Source organism: Rhinopithecus roxellana, chromosome 14 (assembly GCF_007565055.1).
Source record: "Rhinopithecus roxellana isolate Shanxi Qingling chromosome 14, ASM756505v1, whole genome shotgun sequence".
Taxonomy (NCBI): domain Eukaryota; kingdom Metazoa; phylum Chordata; class Mammalia; order Primates; family Cercopithecidae; genus Rhinopithecus; species Rhinopithecus roxellana.
This window is the reverse complement of record NC_044562.1, coordinates 45,980,232-46,003,838: the sequence shown is the minus strand read 5'-3', so window position 1 is coordinate 46,003,838 and position 23,607 is coordinate 45,980,232.

The following is a 23,607-nucleotide window of genomic DNA, read 5'->3' as shown; positions in this document are numbered from 1 at the left end:
TAAAAAATAGGAAACAAATAGATGAAACCGAAAGCTGACTCTGAAAAGGCCAACACAATTGATAAATCTCCTGGCAAAATCACAAACAAAAAAGAGAAATAATGTAAATTATGAATATCAGAAATGAAAGAAGACTATCATAATTAATCCCATGGACATTAAAAAGCTAATAAAGGAATATTGTAAACAATAGTATGCCTGCATAGATAAAACGGACCAATTCCTTGAAGACACAATCTATAAAACTTACACAAGAAGAATAGACTATTGGAATATCCATTACAGAAATTGAATCAATAATTAACAATCTTCCAAAATGGAAAGCACTAGTCTCAGATGACTTGTTAAATTCTATCAAACATTTAAAGAAGAAATGATATTGAGCACCTTTTCATGTACCTGTTGGCCATGTATATGTTTTCTTTGGAAAAATGTCTATTTGGGTCTTTTAATCATGTTTTTAATTAGGTTATTTGGTTTTTGCTATTGAGTTGTATGCGTTCCTTTTATATTTTGGTTATTAACCGCTTATCAGATACACCATTTGTAAATATTTTCTCTCATTCCATAGATGGCTTTTTCAATTTTACTGTTTTCTTGGCTGTGCAAAAGTTTTTTAGTTTGAGTTGTTCCACTTCCTTATTTTTGCTTTTTTTTTTTTTTTTTTTTTTTTGCCTGTGCTTTTGGTCTCATGTCCAAAATAATAGTTACTGAGACAGTAAGATATCACCTCACACCTGTGTAGGATGGTTATTGTTAGAAAGACAAGAGGTATGAAAAGATGTGGAGAAAAGAAAACCCTTATACAATGTTGGTAAAAATGTAAACTGGTATAGCCCGTGTATAAATCAGTGTAGCGGCTCCTCAAAACAATTAAACAATTACCGTGTAATCCCAATTCTCAGTATATAGGCAAAAATAAATAAACCAGTGTCTCATATATCTGCACATATTTCCACTCCTATGGTCATTGGCAGCATTTTTCACAATCGCCGAGATATGGAAACAGCCTAAGCGTCCATCAATGGAAGAAAGGATAAATAAAATGAGGTACATATAATGCACATTATTCATTCACAAAAAGAAAAAATTCCTCCATTTGTGGCAATATATATGACCCAGGAAAGCAATATGCTAAATGACATGAACCAGACACAGACAGACAAATACTGTATGATCTCATATATATGTAGAATCTAAAAAATTTGAAATCATGGGAGTAGAAAGAACAGTGGTTGTCAGGGGCTAGGGGGTGGGGAAAATAGAGAAGTGTTTGTCAAAAGGTACAAACTTTCACATATAAGACAAATACATTCTGGGGAAGCTAATGTACAGCATGAGTTGATGTGTTAACTAATGTGGTTGTGGCAATCATTTCATAATGTCTATATATATCAAATCTTCACATTGTATGCCTTGAATATATACAATTTCTATTTTTCAATGAAAGATTTCAAAATGAAAATATAAATTATGCCAATTCTCTATAATTCACTTTTATGTATGCTTAATATAGAATACTGCTTGCTTCAAAAAATTAAAAGAAAATTGAAATTTTGTTAGTAATTTCTTCTTAATTTTATTAACTTCCTAAGACTTTTTGGGAATATGTATAGTCTCCCTATTAAAGAAACCTATACCAATAAAAATTTGGATATATAAAAGGAGAAAATGAATTATATATGTATATATTAGAAATGACATATTTCCTCAGAATACCTCTCTTTTCAAAGTTTTGAGAAACTAATACATATAATGCCTGAAAACAGTGTAAGGAGAGAAATTATTCCTGAAGTAAACATTTCTGACTTTAAAAATAAGTTTTAAAAGAGTTAGATGTTACAAAGAAAACTAAATACACTAATGTTTTGGTAAGTCATATAGAGACTGAAAAATGTCTCAGTGGACTTTTTTTTTTAGTTCTGTTACAGTAAAGTGTTATCACTTCACATTTCTGCTTTTCTCAAAGTTGATTATAGTGTGAATAAATCAATATACAACATTTCTTAACAATGATAATTGATGGAATTGCATATATTACTGCATTCCATGAAAGTTCTATAATATTCAAAGTTACTAACATTTACATAAAATATTATTTAAATAGTATAGATAATATTTTTAGAAAAATATTGTAAAAATACTGCATCTCTCAAACTATTTTTTCTCTGCTGTGTGACACACAAACTCTCAGGTTTAAGGCCCTGCCATACAAATTTCAGTTTTGCTAAATATAACCAAACACTTTCTTTACTCACAAAGAGTATTGAGTGTCACTGAAGATGACATTTTTGAAGAAGTAACTTGAATCCACTTAAATATGTTTAAAATACAAATTATTCACTATATTATTTATTTTTTGAGAAAGAAGAAAATTGCTTTCAACACAATTCACAACTGATTGAGCAAAAACCTGTAACACTTAATAAAAAGATTAATTGTAATTGATTTGTTTTATGCGACCACAGGATCAGGCGCCAGAGATGAGGCAAGTAGGCGAAGTAGAAAAGCTTTTATTAGCTAGCCAATGTGAAGGAGGAAAGGGTGAGGTTCACCGGTCTCCTGCAGTGGAGGCCGAGGAAGTCGCTCCGGCGTTCTCCGGCGAGGTTCCTATGTCCCCATGTGAAGAGGGCCGAGGAAGTTTGCGCCGGACCGCTGCCGGGAGCGGCTTTTTATGTCTAGGGCTTGGGAGTGGGAGGGCAGTAGGCGGGACACGGGCGTGTCGGGGGCGTTGGGTAGGCGCGGCCAGGTAGGTTTTGGTTTCCTCCATCCGACGTCACATTGTGCCTGCGCAGTTGGTCTGCATTTTTCCTGGGGGCGGGCTGCATTTTCCCGTGTGCGGGTAAGTTGGTGATGAAGAACCTGGAAATGCGCCATCTTAGTCGTCTTTGTCCTCTCCCCCCGTCCAGACAGTAATGACACTGTCTAAAGTATTACATTTTTAAAGAAAAGTGAGTTCAAATAAGACATACCTATTTTTAAAACACATATTAATTATGCATATAGAATGTATGAAAAACTGCATTGATACCAACTCATATTCCTTTCACTTTTAATTTTAATTTCAATAGCTCAAGTTCTTATATTTTATTATTTCATAGCCTCTCTAGAATTATTTCTATTATTCTCCTTATAAATTTTAAATCTTTACCAACTATGAGAAGTTGATATTTGATTATTACATTCCTGGAGACAAGATAATGAAAACATTCTTCAGCCACATATAAAAGAAATGAAAAGAATTGTAGCTAATTTTACATATAATTCAAGGGAGAAAGGTAGAAAAACAAATGTTAGTGACTAAAGATATCAGGATACTGAAACATATGCTATCGTCTATGACAAAATTGCTTTTGTTTTTGTTTGTTTGTTTTTTTATCATTCAATATCACATTAGTTTGCTCGGGCTGCCATAATAAAGTACTACAAACTGAGTGGCTGAAAACAAATGTATTGTCTCATAGTTCTAGAGGATAGGAGTTCAAAATCAGGGGACGAGGAGGGCCATGTGCCCTCCAAAGCCTCTAGAGAAGGATCTTTCCTCATCTCTTTCTGCCTCTGGTAACCCCAGGGATTCCTTACACTGTGGCAGGACAATTCCCATCTCTGCTCTCATCTTCACACGGCTGCCCTCCCTCTGTGTCTGTGTCTCTGCATCTTCCCATGGGAGTCTCTCTGTTTTCTCTTAAGGACACCAATCATATTAGATTAGGTCTCACTCTAATCAACTATGATCTTATATTAATTTGAATATATCTACAAAGACCTTATTTTCAAAGAAAGCCACATTCACAGGTACCAGTGGTTAGGATTTTACCATATCCTTTTGGCGGGTGCACAATTCAATCTAGTAAATAGTATATATATTGTTATAAAAAAGCAACTAGTATGACTTTGTTAATATTATTTTTCAAAGCTTCTAAGGTCAAACAACAAAAGCATTAACATTGGAATTTTTGAGCTTTTTAAAATTAACTCAGATGGGCATGTGCACAAAAAAGAATTAAACTATTAAAACATGGTAAGAAGTCAACATATTTTAGAGGCCTAAGTTGTGTGTTGGCCTTTCTCTGACAGATTCACTCTTTTTCTGTACTGCTAACTGTACTCATTTACATACGTTATAGGAGAGAAAGTGAACTGGACTGTCTAAATTAGTGGTTCTCCAACTTTAGAAAATATGTAAATCACATGGAGAGCTTGTTAAAACACAGATATGAGGTTTCTATCTACATATTTTCTGATTCCATAGTCTAGGGTAGAATCTAGGAATTTGTACTAGTCTAGATTTATTGTAGGACATAGAAACCACTCTAACCATTTTAAACAGAGAGGCATTTTAATAAAATTATATTTCCAAAATACTTAGAATTAATTGAGGAGTGATAATCAGGGGGCTGCCACTGGACATGTGATTTCAAGCATATACTATTGTAGTGGCAATCCAGTGGTTCAAATGCTTCCACTCCACGCCACAGTTACCATCATTGAAAGGGGTTACTAAGCAGCCACTACCAAAATGTTTGATCTTCCCCAAATGTTTGATCTTCACAGCATGTGTGTCAATTGGCAACAACACAACTCAACAGAAATATCACTTGTCCCTCTGTTATATAGGTACACTTCATTAGCAGAACCCAAATCATATTCAGGACCTAGACCTTAGCTACAAGGTAGAGAGGGAGATGCAGTTAGACTTAGAGCCATCAGGTACCACAGAAAAGGAGAGAGATCGCCTAGATTCTGCACAGCACCTTAAGTGGTTCTAAAATAGCTGACCCTGAAGACCACACTGAAAAGATCTCAATGTTCACTCATTTAAAACAAGGCTAAACCAAAGTTTGAGTTTACTAGTAACAAATGTTTATTTTTTATATTAGAATTAATAAAGTAACATCTATGGCGGGGTGCAGTGGTTCACGCATATAATCCCAGCACTTTGGGAGGCTGAGATAGGCAGATCACTTGAGGTCAACAGTTAGAAATCAGCCTGGCCAGTATGGTGAAAGAAACTCTGTCCCTGCTAAAAACACAAAAATTAGCCGGGTGTGATGAGGCATGCCTGTAATCCCAGCTACTTGGAAGGCTGAGGCAAGAGATTTGCTTGAACCTGTGAGGTGGAGGTTGCAGTGAGCCGATATCATACCACTGCACTCCAGCCTGGGCAACAGAATGAGACTCTATCTCAAAAAAAAAAAAAAAGAAAGAGACATTATAAACAGAAGCACTATCATGAATAAATAGTTTGGGCCCACCCTAAGAATATATGCTATTGTTATTCAATAGAAGATAGTTCTAAATGATACTTGGTGCCCATATTGTAAAAAACTTTGCATTTCCAGGCGAAATAATTTAAGTTTCATACCTTTTTCTATTGGGGTTGTGCTAGCTGGTAAAACAAATAGAATCAAAAAATACAACAGCTTGAACAAAATAGAAATTCATTTCTCATTCTCATAACCATCTAAGATGGAAGTTTCTGGTTGGCAAGCAGCTTTCCTCCACATAGTGACTCGGAGACTGTCGTCTCTTATTTTGTAGTGCAATTGTCCTCTAGGGCCCCACCATTATCCATATACTACCAACCAAGGGGAAAAACACTGTGGAGATTGCACCATTCTTAAAAATCATGGCTCAGAAATGGCACATATACCTCCTTCACATTCTATTGGCTAGAACTCAGTCACATGACTTTATACAAATAAAAGGGATGCTGGGAAATACAGTTTAGCTGTGCACTCTGGAAAAAATATTGTCATTAAAAATCTGCTCCAATTTTGTAGACACACATCCTCTCATGGGTTCTCCAAGAAACATTAGTATTACGAGTTACTCTACAATAATTAAAAGAAAACAAAACAACAACCAGTACCCAGCGAATAAAAAGCTCTGAGCAGTTTTCTAGTAAAGAAACCTTGTAATTGTATTTATACAAAGATTTTATACTTGTTTATTGAAACCCATTTTGAAAGAATGCTTCAGAAAACAATATTATAAGCAAAGAGCAACTAGTGATAATCTCTGAGTAGGAGAGTATTACTGTATGATCAGAGCTATTCCTTTGAATTATGAAGTTGGATAGTATTTGCAGGGCACATAGAAGAGAATTAGTTTGAGGAAGGCATACCATGAGGGATGACATTTAATCATAAGTGATTATATAATAAAAGTAAAACATTATATAACTGGTTTAGGCTGATGACAGAATGGAAATGAGAGAATTTATTTAAAAAAAAAATCATTGATACTGAAATAAACAGACCTGACAACTAATTAGATGTAAGGCTACAGAAAAGAGTCACATATGTATCTACTTTGATGTGAACTAAGGATGAGGGAGAAATTATAGATGTCTCCAAGGTTTTATTTTCAAGGAACTAGAAACATGGTAATCAAAAAGAGTCGTTTTGGCAATTATTAACAGAAATAAATCAGAGAAATATAGGTAACAGTTGGTTTTGTTATGAGGCATTAAAAAGCCTTAAATTAGTATAAATCTTGGAAATTTGAAGTTGCCAAAGATAAAGTACGCAATAAGAAATAAAGAGGATTAAAGCCTAGTTATTGAGGGTTACTGCATTTAGATGGGAAGAAAAAAAGATTAAAAAAATAATAATAATAAGGAAGACACAATACCTAATGCTAAGTATCAAAACCAAGGGAGGAAGAATTTGCAACCAGTCAGTGGTCATCTACCACAAATAGCATAGAGGTAACCAGTATTACTACATCACCAAGAGTGTGATACAAATAAGGTCACATTCCATTTAACACTCAAATTAAATGCTCCAGGCAAAATTAGCAGGACAAGCAATTTTCTTCAGAACTGTTTTTTCACTTCAAAGGCTAAAAGAACCCTGGGTCAATACTCAAACAAAACTTACAGGCCAGCTTTTTTAAATACCAGGTGAAATGAAAATTAGAAATCCATCTCAGTACCCTGGGCACACCAGTTTTAGGTTACCTTTCTTTTTTTTGCTGAAATAGAATGCTGCCATTGAAAACAAATCTTAACCAGTATTGCAGTGATCACTTTGCTTGTGCAGGTCTCCATGTAGGCCACAGTTTTTCTTTGAGCTAGAAAATGATTTCTTCACACTCTAATACCAAATTATATTTTTGAAAATACATAGTAATATATCAGCTAAAATTCACACAGAAGCAGACTAAGGAAAAGACTAAACCCTCACACCCTAAAACATGAAAATTAGTAACTCAGAAAAGAAAGGGAAGAACCTGGTATAATATTTCTGGGCTGTTAATGCTGAAACTATCATTTCAGAATTAGTGTTCAGACAAGGGATTGATGTAATCAAATGCTAAGAATTCTCGATAACATACTTAAATTGGAGAGTGGTGGACAGAAGAATACATTAATAGTCCATAGCACATAAAGAAAAACAAAACAAAAACACTGAACTTTTGAATCTAGAAGTCCTACTTAGCCAGGACAGGATCTCACCAGAAATAGAAAGGTCAGTCAGGGGTGGCTTGCTCTTTTCCAAGGTTTTATGTGATCTGGCAGAATAGGTAAATTTAAGATTCCACATAATTGATTTGACCTTGGTAGAAGACTTTTAGTAGGATCTCAGAGCACAGAACAGCTCCTGGATTTTCCAGAAGAGACTCAATGCTCTTAACTAGAAAAAGTATATGGACATTAACACCAAACCTACTATCTGTATCTCTGAAGGGAAGATAAATTCCTAAATGAGGCAGATAAACATAAAACAGAATTTAAGCAAGGATATGGCCTTGAAAGTATCCAAACATGCTAAAGAAAAGACAGAAAAATACCGCCTGAATTATTGAGGTGTTGAAAGTGTAAAGAAGGAAATGTAATCAACAAGAAACTAGGTTTTTATGAAGAGCCATATAAATGTATATTAAAGTTAGTGATGTGGTTAATAGAGTTCTCAACTTTTAGTATATACCTAAATACAATTATTGAACAGTTAATTATCTTACAGAATACAGAATAGATGTTACCAATGTGGTATATTGCCCATATTGGCAAGAAGAAAAATGGGAAGAGACATGGAGGAAGCAGAAGGTCTCTAAAACCTCAAAAACAAGAAATACAAAACAAAACCAAGATGTAGAGCCAAAAGTTGATAGGAAAAGAAACAGAAGCATGAACATATTATTTAAATTTTCAAATGTAACAAATTGTTAAAACAAAAAACTGATATACCTATCAAATTTGAGAGGGAGGAGAGGAGGTAACGATGTATTGTATATTGCTAATAAATTATGGGAAAGAGGCATAAGAATTCTATTTAGAGCTCTAGCAGGAACTAGGAAAAGAACTGAAATAAAAATTGTTTTAAAGTGATGCCTCTGCAATACAGTGCTGATGTGGGAAAAAATAAAATGCAAGCCAATTGATTTCCATTTTAACCATTTAATCAGATTTCATCATTTACACATTTTATCATTATAATTTTGAAAGTATCCAATTGTTGTCCAGGTATTAATTGCCTGCCAAGGAATTTAAGGTAGGCAAAAAATTTTAGCAAACTTTTCCCTGAGCAATAGGCACACTAATAATACTAATACTAATACTAATAAATACTAATACTAAAGAGGAACTCCTTAAGTTCCTCTTTGCATAACAAACAATCTGATACTTCACTTTTACAGGGAGAGATCTAGGAGACTTGTATAGCTGGGTTTTTTCGTTGTTTGTTTTTGGATTTTTGGGTTGTGTGTGTGTGTGTGTGTGTATGTTTCTTTTCTTTTCTTTTCTTTTTTTTTTTTTGAGACAGAGTCTCGCTCTGTTGCCCAGGCTGGTTCATTGCAACTTCTGCCTGCCAAGTTCAAGCAATTCTTCTGCCTCGGCCCCTGGAGTAGCTGGGACCACAGGCGTGTGCCACCATGTCCGGCTAATTTTTTGTATTTATAGTAGAGATGGGGTTTCGCCATGCTGGCCAGGCTGGTCTTGAACTCCTAACTTCGTGATCTGCCCGCCTCAGCCTTCCAAAGTTCTGGAATTATAGGCATTAGCCACCACACCCAGCCAGCTGTTTCTTTTAATCAAGTTTTACACACCAGGCACTCTGCTGTACAGATTAAAGGAAGAAGCATGGGAGACAATACTATTGAAATTCAATATTTTGTGGGCACAGATAACTTTTGTGTTTACTTAAGTAGAGTGTTGGTACTAGAAGACAGACTGAAAGAATTTATGGAATAAGGTAAACATAAAAAATTGTTACAATATAGAGTTTGTTTGCAAGAATAAGGAAGGAATAAGTGTGTAATGAAATATGCTTATTCAGCTCCTCCGGCATGTCATTGTACCCTCAATCCCACTCTGCTCTTTATTCCTCAAATCTTCCTTTCACACAACCCTTACTCCCAACTTCATTTGCTTTCATTTACTCATCCTGCATGACTCATTTTAAATGTCACTTCCATTCAGAAGTCTTTTCGAACTAACCTGGATATGATTGCATTGCATGTGCATATGTGGTACCATATGCTTCCTCTCTTAGAGAAATAATCAGACTTTAGATTAATTATTTACTTAATTGTCTGTCTCCTCTAGTTTATTCAAAAATCTTTTAAGGAAGAGCCCATGTCTACTCTGCTCTCCACTGCATTTCCAGGGCACAGAGAATGTCTGACACAGTCAATATTTACTAGAGAATAATTTTTTAATGAATAAATAAGTAAATGAATGTATGAATATATTATTGAGAACTGTGTTTGTTCATCATTGTTTGTTTATCTGTTTGAGGGGAGGGAAGGAAGGCATTGAGGATGCTATTTCAGGATAAGAATTTTTATTTATTATTTTTTAGTGAAACAGAGTCAGCCAAGGGAGAGAATAGAGATGCAACTAATAACTATTTAGTAGAGTAATGCCTTCAAGAAATGCTTCTCAAACCTTAAGTGCATACAAATGGCTTGAATAATCTGTTAAAAACACAGATCGGATTCAGGAGGTCTACATGGTGCATGCGACTCTACATTTTTTAAAAGCTCCCAAGTGATACTGATGCTGGGAACCAAATTCTAGGTAACACTGTGTTAGAAACAGTAGGGAAAGATGAGTCTAATTCCAAACAACAATAAGTGTGTTTAGCCTGCAAGGAAGAGAATTCCAATTTACATAGATGGGTATATAAACAGATGGAGACAGAGAAACCTAAAGGCAAAAAAGAAGACAAACAAAAGTACTCTCAATGAAAATCCTCTCTTCCCCCAGTAACTAGATGGCATACTACTTAAGTATTAAAAATTTTAGAGTGGGCTGGGCGTGGTGGCTCACACCTGTAATCCCAGCACTTTGGGAGGCCAAGGCAAGTGGATCACTTGAGGTCAGGAGTTTGAGACCAGCCTGGCCAACATGGCGAAACCCCATCTCTACCAAAAGTACAAAAAATTAGCCGGGTGTTGTGGGCGCCTGTAATCCCAGCTTCTCGGGAGGCTGAGGTGGGAGAATTGCTTGAACCTGGGAGGTGGAGATTGCCATGAGCTGAAATCCTGCCACTGCACTCTAGCCTCAGCGACAGAGAAAGACTCTGTTTCAAACAAACAAACAAAAAAAAAGCAAAGCAAAGCAAAGAAAAGAAAAGAAAAGGAAAGAAAAGAAAGAGAAAAAGAAAAGGAAAGAAAAAGTGACCTGGGCTTGCACAAATAGGAAAATGTTTTCAATCAGGTGTTGTGGGAAAGGAGAGCAGTTCTTAACTTTCACCACTAAAATCACCTAGGGAGTTTTTAAAAGTTCAATGCTCAGACCACACACCAGGCCAACTAATCAGAATCCCTTCGGGTCTTTCAGTATCAATATGCTTTAGAGCTTCTTAGGTGAATCCACTGGACATCCAATGATGAGAACTGTACCCCTATCAATTTGACAGCAGCTAACAATTTGAAGCCAGTGAGACCTGTAGTTCTCCTCTCCTAGAACCTCACTACTGGGAGGTATGCTACCATCATAGTAAGACTCAGGCTGAATTATTACATGTTTAGAAGGTTCAAAAATAATTAAAGTCATACTAATGTAAACTAGATGAAGTCTTAGCCATTTAGCTTCTTAGGCAGTCCAACTGTTGTTGACTTCACCACACAGAAGAATTTGAGAGCAAGCCCAAAGTAAGAGTAGGCAAAGTTTATTGCAAAGCAAAAATACACTCTGAGAGGCAGAGCAGGCTGCTCAGAGGGAGAGACAGCAGCTAGTTCCTTAAGAGGAATTCCTTTTATGGCTATTGTTTTATGGGAGTTGTTTATGCATATTCATTCATAAAATACTAATGTAGTCAAGTTATGCAAAGGTGGACCCGTGGTTGGTGGAGGGCCTTAGCATCTACATATGCCAACACATATCTCATGCCTCGTTAGCATAAAAAAATCTCACCTAGGGGTGTGTTTTCTACTATCAAAATGAGGAAAAGTTCACTGTAAGCTAAACCTTGAGCCTAGCTGCATGTGTGGACAAAGTCCTAGCTTCCGCCCACCTCCAGGCAGGAACTTGTGGTTTCTTGGGCTTTGAGTGTTGACTGGCTGGAGAATGGGGAAGCTACATCTGGAACAAGAGGCTTTTGTTCTCTTTCCATGGCTGTACTAGGTATCAGGAACTTGTAACCACCTGGGGGTCTTGTAGGATTGCTTATCTTGCAGAAAAATTGCTGAAGCAGGTGGGTACAAGAGAAAGGAGCCTGCTGTGAAAGGGGCTTCATACAAGGGGACAAGTTAGGATCACCTAACTTTGTAGTTGGATCAAGAGACAAACTCTCCTAGCAAGTGAAAGGGACAAGTCTTAACGGGTCACTGGAACTAGTGTGCTTGCTGAGCTCCTCAGACTTTTAGATCTCATTAATGATAACTGTACTTTTTATTTTTCAGTATCAATATACTTTAGAGCTTCTTAGGTGAATCCATCATGTATGTTGTACAACATTCATTTAGATAATGAAAATTTATTTTTACCATTCCTTATGTTAATTAACAAATTCTCTAGTGTAGATTAAGATAACACTAATTGAATGGCTTGTTATACTTGTGGCTGGTGTGGGCCTTTGATTAAAATCTTTCAAATGCTAATTAAACACTCTTGAATTTAAACAACTCATTCTATTACTTAAAATCTAAACACTCCCTAAAGTGTTGATTGAAGTCAGTCGCAGCAAATATCATTGTTGAGTGCTCAGTGATTGAGGGCCAGAGTTGCAAGACTTAGGACAGTATCTTACAAAGCAGAGTCAGATTGAATCCCACACAATTCCAAATGATCTACCAGACAGACAATTCTCATGAGAGATTATCTTATTTATACATATCTGAACACAGGTTTCATCCTTGCTTTACATAAAAATATAAAGTGTTTCTGCATTGTGTTAGGGAACTCTTAATTTTTCAATATTGCAAGTGACATGTGAGTCAATGGACAATACTTTGTACTGTTCAAATATTTATCAAGAATTGCTTATAATTTCAGAAACAATGTCACCAATAGCAATGTTATTTGTACTAATTGAATCATTAATACAGCATCCCTGTATCAGTCTGCATTTGGGACTGTTGCCATCACAGTAATATTAAACATTGGTGAAACATTTAGCTATTTCATTATGCTTTCCAGCACAAATTGTACATAATCTTTTTTTAAAAAAAATGCACTTAGCTGCATTATAACTTTGCTTTTATCTCTTTTTTATGTCACAGCTATGTTTCATTCTATGTTGCAGCTATTCAATTTTTAAAACATTCTTTGTATAAGTAGGTCATACATTTATGAATTCTATTTCATAATAGTAAAGGGAGAGTTAAAATATTGTGCTGTTGGTCCATACTGAGCTATTTTAAGTATAGATAATATAAAAGTTTTAAACAAAGTTACTGAACAGAGGTATGCACACTGTGAGAACTCAATAAAAAAAATAGAGAGCGTCCTTTCAAAGTGGAACTAATTACATTGTTTCATGATGTTTTTCATCAATGCTTATTACTTGCTACATAAGTATAGTGTTTCCTGAAGAATATCACAGAAAAATAAAAGATGAGGATGATTTTGAAGAAGCTCCCAAACTCATCTAACAAGTTTAAGAAGTATGTTAGAAATAATAGATGGGTAGGTAAGTATGGAGAGAATGAATTTAAAAATTTGCCCTCTGTGAAAGCAACACCAAAGTTAAACAGGCAAGAAAGATTTCATTGAACGCTACTGCAATAAAATAGAGACCAGAATACAGCACAGAAGCCTTCCCCCCACCTTATCCACAGAGGATAGGTTCCAAGACTCACAGTGGATGCTGAACCTCAGGATCGAGCCCTTTAGGTAAATACAGTCATGTATTGCTTAATGTGGAGGACATACTCTTGAGAAAAGTGTCAATCGGCAATTTTGTTGTAGGAACATCACACAGAGTACTTACACAAACCTAGATGGAATAGCCAACTACCACCCAGGCTATATGGTGTAGTCTACTGCTTCTAGGCTACAAATCTGTACAATATGTTAATACTGTATAACATGTTAAAACTGTAACACAATGGTATTTGTGTATCTAAACATAGGAAAGGTAATGTGTTGCACTGCAACATTACACTAGGCAATAGGAATTTTTCACCTCCATAATAATGTTTTTTTAAGAGACAAGCTCTTACTCTGTCACTTAGGCTGAAGTGCAATGGTGTGATCAGAGTCACTGTGACCTGCAACTCCTGGGCTCAAGCTATCCTCCCACCTCACCATCCCAAATAGCTGGGACCGCAGGCATGCACTACCATGCCCAGCTAATTTTTAAATTTGTTTTGGTAGAAACAGGGCTATGTTTCCCAGGCTGTTCTCAAACTGCTGGCCTCAAGTGACCTTCCCACCTTGGCCTCCAAAATGTTGGGATTATAGGTGTGAGCTACCTCACCAGGCCTCCATTACAATCTTATGGGACCACCATTGTGCATGTGACCCTTCATTAACTAAAACTTCATTATGTGGTGCATGACCACTGTTTTCCCCTATACATACATACACCAGTGATACAGTTTAATTCATACGTTGGGCACTGTAAGAGATTAACATCAATAACTAACAATAATATACAATAATTATAACAATACACCAGCATCAGTACTCTGGTGCTTGGGGGTCATTATTAAGTAACATAGGGTTACTTCAACACAAGCATTGGGGTACCTTGACAGTCGATCAGATAACCGAGATGGTTTCTAGGTGACTAATGGGTGAGTAGCACATACAACGTGCATGTGCTGGGCAAAGGAATGATTCATGTGGTGGGTTGGATGAAGCTGGGTGACACTGCTATGGGTGGGTCTTTGTTCTTAGAGCTCCCAAGATGGTGGCAGGCTGCTCCCAAGATGGTGGCACCCACTCCCAAGATGGCGGCAAACCTTTTGTTCTCTGACCTGGGGTTCTTGGCCTTAGGGATTGGAAGGAATGGAACATTGGGCCATGCGGTGAGTTTTATAGCTCTATTAGAAGCCGTGGATCACAGAAGAGAACTGTGGAACCCAGCGACTAATGTTCAGCTTAATTAGGATGAACCTGGGGACTCAGCCACACAGGAACAATGGTGAGCCTCCAGCCCGAATGGGAGCAGCAATGGGTACCTGGCTGGATGAGAAGGACAGCAGATACCCTGCGGGATCCAGAAGGGTGGAAGTCAATGGTGGGTCTGCAATGGTGGCAATTGGCAGTGGTGGATGGCAAGCAAAACCTCAGCTCCAGCCGGAACAAACACAGACCAGAAGAGTGTGCAGTTGCAAGATTTAATAGAGTGAAAACAGAGCTCCCATGCAACGGGAGGGGACCCAAAGGGGGTTGCCCACTCCCAGCTCAAATGCCTGGGATTTGTATCCCAATCACTGTCCCTCCCCCGTGCTCTCAGATGATAGATGATTTGACTGTTTCTTTACCTCCTGCTTTTAGCCTAATTGGTATTTTAGTGAGCCCTCTTTACGACCTGATTGGTTGGGTGTGAGCTGCATTACAAGCCCCATGTTTAAAAGTGGGCGTAGTCACCTTCACCAGCTAGGCTTAGGAATTCTTAGTCCGCCTACGAAATTGTGTTGAGAGACACGAGATTTTTATCATACTACCCAGAACACTGTGTAATTTAAAACTAACAAATTATTTATTTCTGGAATTTTCATTTAATATTTTTGGACTGCAGTTGACTGTGTGTGGGTAACTAAAACTGTGGAAAGTCAAACTATGGATAAAGGGTACCTATCTTATGAACTCAGCTGCATTGAAAGAGACGGCAAGAGAGTTTTGGAAAAGCCAGGCATGAAGATCATAGGCAACGTGTGTTGCCAACTGATCTTACTCAAAAGAAAAGTAAACTATCTCATATTTTCATGAAAAGAGGTAGCTTTATAACTTTGAGCAAGGCAGTCACCCAAGTTAGGCTACTACCCTCCCACAGAAAGTTTACATTTTAAAGACATGGCAAACAGATCCTTCAGACATTCCTGACTTGTAAAACTGATGAGAGGCTTTTAAAAGGATTTACTTCTCAAAGGGGCAGAGAAATAATTAACAATTACAGATTTTCTAAGTAAAATGCTCTAAGGAAAGGGAGATCAGGACCTGGAGTTGGAAGGCTGCATAAAGTTTAGTCAGGCAGAGGGAACTACAAGGCCACCTGTAAATTAGTCACCCTGGAAACCATAAACTTCCAGTCATCCCCAATACCTTGTTCTCAGCCCCAAGGTATTGAGAATTTGTTTTTGGATGAGGACAAAATTGTGTTTTGAATAATTGATCCATTTTTTGTTGTTATTCTTGTATTTATTAAAATTTAGAAAAAATAAAATAAAATAAAACTTAGAAGATAAGACAAAGCGTTTCCCATATAATTTTTGTCAACTGTGAAGAAAATACCATGACTAATGAAAATGTATGCATGGATAAGTTTGGATATGTCTGTTAAAAATTTTTATTGTATATATATATGTTAACATACAGGATAAATGTCACATTTTATTGATACGTAAGTATTGTCCTAAATGCTACAATTTCATCACAATTTGCCCTGTTATCATAAACAATATAAATAATCATTTAAATGACTGAGCAATAAAATTAATTTTCCATTATAAAATTTATATTCAACAGCGAGCATGAACATCTTATATACTCCCTTAAGCTAAACATATTTCTGCTATGCTTTCATTTAAAGTAGATTTTCATTTATACAATACTCTATTGCTAAAGCACTGAGGGCTTACTTCAGAAATATGCATTTCATTTTTTAAGTACATAAAAGTATATTTAAAAGCTCCCATTATTATCTCTACTTGTGAATATCTGTTTATACAAGACTTGAAGTTGAACAAAATTATTTTTTATGAAACCATTAAGCAAAGATTCATTTAGCCCTAGGGATAGAAATAATTGTATCTGTCTAGATCTGGTTTTGTAATAGATCTAATATTTCTAAATTTGCAAATAAGTTCTATTAGAGTTTTCCCCAAGCATATCCCTAGACACTAATAACAAATATTTGAAAAAGATGCTGCTATTTTTTCTCTCTGTATTTCTTATTACTTATGTGCATCATCTACCCTTCATATTTTCCAGTAAGTGATTGGTTTAAACACAATTCTTACAATATAGCATTTGTGACACAGAGTGCATTTTATGAACAAAGGAACAAAAATGTTTGTTTTCCCTTTCAAATTGTTTTGCTAATCTTTCTTATTTAGTCTCTTGAGTAAACACCATTCTATAGGTTGCAATAATCTTTAATGAATCGCAATGTATAAATTTAAAAATTGTAATGCATATGAATAAGTTGATATTATTTATTTCCTATAAGAATCTGTTATGAAAAGCAAGATCACCTTGTGCATTTGATCATTCTTAAAAATTCAATTTATTCATTCTCAAACTTTCAGAAATAATAAAACAAAAAAAAAAATTGTTTAAAGTGAAGCAAATCACCTGTTCTTGAAGTGGAGGTCTGAGCAACCATGAGGGAGTAAGAGTGACTTCAGCAACTCTGAGGAAATCTGTGGAGCGGCAAAAGCAGTCAATTTAGAGGCAGGAAGACCTGGATAGGAATTTCAGCTATATCATTTTTGGCACATATTGGAAACAAAGAATAACTTATTCTCTTTCTTGTCTATGTTAAAATATCTAAATATGATTATTAAATTGCTCTTTGTAGTTCTCTTAGTATTAATTATATCAGAAATTTTCATTGTGTAACCCTATTTATTCCTTTGCAGTCATTTTCCTATTTACATCTGTCAATTTTCATTTTTTAATGTTCCCTTTCAACTTTGTAGTTCACATCAGAAAAGGAGCAATGTGCAAAACACTTTTAAATCAGAAATGGATGATCTCACAGATCACCTTTAAAAATATGATATAGTAGCAACTACATGGTTCTGATGTTTCCCTTGATCCAAATCTATTTTCTCCATTAAATGTCCAAAGATTCGAACTATGTGATAGCAGACAGCTTTTTTGTGGCTTTACCTCTTTTTTTTATTTTCCAAATTTTCTATATGTAATTATATCAAGTCAGTAGCTTCATTGTGTTTAAGCAGATGACACCAACCTGGGCATATTCATAAAATCGTAATAGCGTTTTTAAACAAACAAAGATGATTTCTCTTGCTTTGTTTCTCTCATTTCTGCAGGAATGGCAGCTCCCCCCAATTCCACCCTGATAGTATATATATATATTTTTTAATCTTTAGGACAGTGTCTCCTACCTACTCACCAACTGTTTATCAGAGTTATCTCCTTCTGTGTCTGTGGTTTTTCACATTCCTGCTCTATTTTCATGTGGTATCTACTGCCACGTTATCAAGACCTGCACCAAAGGCAGCACCACTCATGCTAAAAGTGCCAAGACCCAGTGCCTGTTTTCTATTCTGAAAGTAAACTGGTCTGAATAGACACTATGTGTTGCACTTGTACTACAAAAATTGCTCTCAGTTATAAAAGCACAAGTAGTGCTTTCATTGTTTCACGTAAAATTTAAAGTAACTGCCACTAAAGCTTTTCTTTTGCTTTAATTGCAGCTTTCTCTTTCAGGAGTTTAAACGTAAGTTCAGAGATGTGGGGCACAGGATAATCTAATGAGAGCCAACAGCTTTACAGAAGAAGCAATCTGTCTTTTTCCAATACAGATGCCATGTTTTTAAATCAATTGTACTTCTTTACTCTTATTTTAGGTTACTTTTCCCCCAAGGAATGTATTTATTCTTGAGTATACAGATATTCAAGGAGATTAATTTTTCCTATGTGACTTCGCCTCTCACAGCCCCTTCTATGAGAGGTTAGACAAAGAGACAGGTCCAAGTTCTATTCTGAGCTGCTTTAGGACATGAATAGCACCCTTCAATAAAAGGACAAAGTAAGCCCCATATAGCAGTTTATTGTCGGTTGGTTGGTTTTGTTTTTCCCCCAGGTAGACATAGCAGCAGTCAGCAGGGAAAGAAAATAATATCTACTTTTTGATTCCTGGGAATTCTCCATCTGTGATGGACTAGAGGCAAGATCAGATCACCTCTGGTGCACTACAAATAGAAAGGATTAGAGAGCTCCACTCTCAAGGAAGCAAGGGACATCTATCCTGAAGTGGAAGTAAATTAAACCTAGTAAATTAAACAAATCGACATCAAAATTGCAAAGACAAACTGAGTTTATACTGTTGTATTTTATTTCATATTCTAATTATTACTACAGCTATGATAAATTCTATACTTACATAATTACCATTTTCATAATTTTCTATTTTAAAGATATGAACATGAAGTCTAAAATTACCCCAAACAATGAAAAATCGATTGGATTAGTGGGTTACTAAAATTATTTTAATTTAATAATATGCAAAAACCTTTGCTTCTTGGGTAAAGACACCATGGATTCAATCAAACTACTTATCTAGAATTGATATGTAACTTTATTGTCTAGTAGATGAGGGCTACAATGTGGCCATAAATTATCAAAACTACCCTACCTATACTAAGGGAATAAATTAACCTAATGGATGATTTTGTGGAAAGATGACTTACTTTGGGGTGAGTATATTCTACTGTGGCTCCTCATTTCACCTTTTTAAAGCAATTATTCCTGAAATGAAATAAAATATAACATTAATTTGTATACCTACTCATATATACCTAAAATATCCCACTAGAAACCATCTCTGATGATTTTACCTTTCCCGTCTTTGATCAATATCCTGGAGAGAACCTACAGCAGCTATCTAGTCACCTGTGGGTATTGCAACTGTCTTTTGTCAGATATTAAAAACTCTAGTCCAGTTTACTATTAGCTAACATCAAATCTGGCTTTTTCTCTTGCAGGACACTTTCTTAAGGTCTTTGAAGCATCTCCTTGTGTCAATTAGTTATTGTTGTGTTACAGGACAGCCTAAAACTCGATGGTTTAAAACAACAACCAATTATGATCTCTTAGAAGTCTGTGGTTTGACTGGTATAGTTCACTAATCTAGATTGGTTTACCTAGGAGTGACTCAGCTCCACCCCTCTTTCATCTTCATCCTGTCTCTGGGATGAGTGGGCTTTCTGAGTCACATTCTTCTCTTGATAATGCAAAGGCATAAGAAAGGATGGGTTAAAGTGAGTGTACAAGCATATTTAAAATATATGTCATAGTACATCTACTGTCATTTCAAAGGTGAAAGCAAATCAAATGGGTAAGCCCAACATCAATGGAGAACATATTCTTTCCTTGAAAGTGAGGACAAGAGAATGTGAATATTTCTGGGTAATAATTTAATCTACCACATTCTCTTTAATTCCCATATTCTGTCCTAACACCCCCAACCACCACCGCTCCATAACACTATTCCCTGAATTAGTGATGAAAACACTGGGTCTTACTACTTTTTCCTCCATCTTTTTGTGCAGAAGTGTCACGCTCTCAAGGCAGTCCTTTCAGAATGATTCAAACCTGTTACCTTCTATAGGGTCTTTATGACCCACAGGGAAACTCAGCATCTTTGGGCCACCAAACTTTAAGAGTCGTGGACATTTCTACAACAACCCTGTTTCTTTGCCTCACACTAAAAGGCACTTCTAGGGAGTATTGTGTCATTAGGATTTCCAGGTAACATGTGGTCATCGATTTCTGTATCTTTCCCAAACCCCAGGGCACATGGATCAAGATTCATTAACACAGTCTCACCATGTTGGCACGAGGAAATCTGGGGCTCTTTTATGTAGCTTGATCACTGAGGTAGGGAAGAAAAAGCTCAAGTATCACAACTTATGCTAAAGGTTTAAATATCCTTAGTTTCTACTGTCTCGATGGTCACCAAGCAGCAATGTACCATCTTCAGAGCTCCATTGCCCTTGTGTGCTGCATTGTGAGTTTTCAATTTAGGGTGTCAAACTGTGGTTGAATAAATAAAAATGGGAAAGTTTCCATGTTCATGATTATGCTAGTATTTTCTCCTCTGACCCATTATCCAGTACTGATTTATATAGGTAGAAGCCTACTTGTTATAACTTAAACAGTTCATAGAATGCCTCAGTGCCTAAGCATATTTTTCCTATTTGGATGCCGTAATAAATAAAACTACACTATTAAACATGATTTCTTCAAGTCAGCATCTCATCTGTAGGAAGCCCATACTTTAGACTTACGTACTTTGGGAAGATTACTGGACATTGGTTAGCAGTACAGATAAAGTAGGAGTAGATATGTTGTGAAAGGAAATCAAGGATCAGAAAAAGACTTCCCCTTTTTATTTAAAACTATTCCCAATTAATAGAATTGTTCATAATGTCAGTACTGCCATGTTGGTGCATAGAGATTCTTAAAATTAAACACTTTAAACATGAACATATTTGCAAAAAACGAGATGAAAATCCTTGTGTTTAGCTTTTCCCCTAAGAAACTATGTTACTCGGAGCAAAGTTTAGTACCCTCATTATTTTATTTATGCTTGTTTTACATGTATAGGGTATTATAAGCCAGACATTACAGAGGGCATGCAAAATTGCTTTTAAACAGCAAAGTACTATGTGATGAATTGATTATATCACTGTAATTACTTCTGATGTATATATTTAATCAAAATGTACATTTCTAACTTCAAAGGCTAAAGAATTATAAGGCATTTTGGAAAGTAGTACTTTGGACTTACTACTAATGAAGTACTATTAAGTGTATACTACATTGTAACTTTCATTATTTTATACCTATTTTGAACATTAATTTCATATAAGGGACCTTTTAGGACATGTTTTAGGTGTTATGAGAATAATGTAATTTCCAAATCACTCTGACAATCTTGGAAACGTGATGACAAAACTATTCTGTTTTTTATTGAAAAATACTATACTTGGGGGTTTTGGGGGGTATAATTCCTTGTTAAAGATCCCCAAACATTATATATAAAATCTCCAAACGTTACATATTTATAATATCCAAAGTATTATTACATATATTTTAGTCAGTATATTTACAGTTAACTGTTTTATGAGGATCACATGTTAAAAGAATAATTATAATGCTGAGTTTGACAAGAAGAGTATGTTTCTTTTTACTTCCTTCAGTAGCAGCTCAGAGAATATCAAAACAAAACTGTTGGCCTTTATGTTTATTTCAAATTATTCTGATATCATTTTTAAATATTAATATGTACATGTATAGAAGACCTAAATATAGTATATTTATAATTTTGCAGTACATGCATTAATATAATAAATTTTATAATGTACTATTTTAGTTTCATAAGACTGACAAAGTCTCACACATTGGGTGGTTTAAAACAATAGAACTTCATTATCTCACAGTCCTGGAGACTAAAAGTCAAAAATTAAGGTGTAGACAAAGCTATTCCCACTCTGAAACCTGTAGATAATCTTTCCTTGCCTCCTTGTAGCTGCTGGTGGTTTGCTGATAATTTTTTTGTGTTTCTTGGCTTGTAGATGCATTCCCTCAATCTTATCGGCACATCATGTTCTTTCTGCCTTCAAAGAGCCTTCCCTGTGTATATCTGTCTCTGTATTCAGATTTCTCCTTTCTATAAAGACATTAGTCATATTGAATTAGGGCTTATTCTGATAACTTCATTTCAACTTGATTAGCTCTGTAGAGTCTTTGTAAAGACTCTGCTTCCAAATATTATGAACTACTTGGGATAGGACTTCATTATTAGTTTTTTTTTTTTTGTAGGGAGAGCATAATTCAACCAATAACTTGCATATTAGGCTTCTTAAAATTATACACGACAAAAAAAAAATAGTAACAAATGTGGTAAATCTGTGTATAGATTTGCAATACAAAATTAAATGTTAATTGAAATGGTTTGGCTGGGTCCCCACCCAAATCTCATCTTAAATTGTAGCTTCCATAATTCCCATGTGTCATAGAAGAGACCCAGTAGTAGATAAATGAATCTCAGGAGTAGGTCTTTCTTGTGCTGTTCTCGTAATAGTGAATAAGTCTCATGAGATCTCATGATTTTATAAAGGGGAGTTCTGCTGCACAAGCTCTCTTTTACCTGCCATGATGTAAGACATGACTTTGCTCCTTCTTTGCCTTCTGCCATGATTGTGAGGCTTCCCCAGCCACGTGAAACTGTGAGTCCATTAAACTTCTTTTTCTTTATAAATTACCCAGTCTTGGGTATGTCTTTATTCACAGCAAGAGAACAGACTAATACACTAATGAATGTGTTTATAAGTTTATAATTCATGATTTCTAGTAAGGAATTTGTTATATTAACACTGTCATGATTTATTTGAAAACTATGACTTGTCTTGAAGAAAATAAGCACAGATGTACAAGACAATTCATACAATGAGTAAATTTGAATTGGTAGATAATATACAAAGCTTACACACCAAGGTAAAAACAATAGTCTTGCATATTTACCTTTCATATTTAGTTATTTAATTCATTCAGAATTTTCTAGGACTTACAGTTTCAATTTCTCTTTTCTTTTTTTTTTTTTTTTTTTTTTTTTTTTTTTTTTTTTTGAGACGGAGTCTCACTCTGTCGCCCAGGCTGGAGTGCAGTGGCCGGTTCTCAGCTCACTGCAAGCTCCGCCTCCCGAGTTTACGCCATTCTTCTGCCTCAGCCTCCGAGTAGCTGGGACTACAGGCGCCCGCCACCTCGACCGGCTAGTTTTTGTATTTTTAGTAGAGACGGTTTCACCGTGTTAGCCAGGATGGTCTCGATCTCCTGACCTCGTGATCCGCCCGTCTCGGCCTCCCAAAGTGCTGGGATTACAGGCTTGAGCCACCGCGCCCGGCCTTTCAATTTCTCTTTTCTTTATATACCAAGGTGGCTTCCCCAACACCGTCTATTAAATAATCCATCTTTCTACTGCTTGTTTGTGATGTCATGTATATCATACACCAAGTTCCTAAATATGCATGCTTCTGTTCTGAGTTCTTTATTATATTCCGTCATGATATGTTATTATATTATAGTCTCAGGACTATTGTAAATGTTACGTGACTTTTATTGATGTTATTATTATTATGGTTCAGTAGACTGTTTTAACATCTTCCCACTCTATTCTCCTTTCTCTTCTTTTTAAAAGGTGTCTTTGGTGGTTGTATCATGTTTCAACTCAGGCTGAACTGTTTCCCAAAATTTGCTTCCCTATATTTGTCCAGTAAGGTTGGGCCACAAGA